This window comes from Arachis stenosperma, chromosome 3 (genome assembly GCF_014773155.1).
Source record: "Arachis stenosperma cultivar V10309 chromosome 3, arast.V10309.gnm1.PFL2, whole genome shotgun sequence".
NCBI lineage: Eukaryota > Viridiplantae > Streptophyta > Magnoliopsida > Fabales > Fabaceae > Arachis > Arachis stenosperma.
The window spans coordinates 121,173,966-121,174,824 of NC_080379.1; the positions used below are offsets into that span (position 1 = coordinate 121,173,966).

An 859-nucleotide genomic window follows, 5' to 3' on the forward strand; every position below is an offset into this window, starting at 1 on the left:
AAGGAAGGTGCTGGGTGACTTTACTGCACCTACTCCCAACTTCTATGGGAGAAGCATCTCTATCCCTGCCATTGGAGCAAACAACTTTGAGCTTAAACCTCAATTAGTTCCTCTAATGCAACAGAATTGCAAGTTCCATGGACTTCCAATGGAAGATCCCCATCAGTTCTTAGCTGAATTCTTGCAAATCTGTGACACAGTCAAGACTAATGGGATTGACCCTAAGGTCTACAGACTGATGCTATTCCCTTTTGCTGTAAGAGACAGAGCTAGAATATGGTTGGACTCTCAACCTAAAGAAAGCCTGGACTCTTGGGAAAAGCTAGTCAATGCCTTCTTGGCAAAGTTCTTTCCACCTCAAAAATTGAGTAAGCTTAGAGTGGAAGTCCAAACCTTCAGATAGAAGGATGGTGAATCCCTCTATGAAGCTTGGGAAAGATACAAACAATTAATCAGAAAATGTCCCTCTGACATGCTTTCTGAATGGAGCATCATAGGTATTTTCTATGATGGTCTCTCTGAACTATCCAAGATGTCTTTGGATAGCTCTGCTGAAGGATGCTTCATCTGAAGAAGAAGCTTATGATCCTGAAAACCCTTCAATGGAAGAAGTGAATTACCTAGGAGAACCCTATGGAAACACCTATAATTCTTCATGGAGAAATCACCCAAATTTCTCATGGAAGAATCAAGAGAAACCTCAACAAGGTTTCAACAACAATAATGGTGGAAGAAATAGGTTTAGCAATAACAAGCCTTTCCCATCATCTTCTCAGCAACAGACAGAGAGTTCTAAGCAGAGTATTTCTGACTTAGCAACAATGGTCTCTGATCTAATCAAGACCACTCAAAGTTTCAT

At 40.7% G+C, this 859-nt stretch overlaps 1 non-coding gene across 1 annotated transcript; it reads right to left on the reverse strand.

Moving 5' to 3' along the window:
• Window positions 1–370: 370 nt before the first annotated feature.
• On the reverse strand, window positions 371–478 carry LOC130971615 (small nucleolar RNA R71). Its single transcript, XR_009082827.1, has one exon. It is a non-coding gene; the product is annotated as a small nucleolar RNA R71 (small nucleolar RNA).
• Between the last annotated feature and the right edge of the window lie 381 nt (window positions 479–859).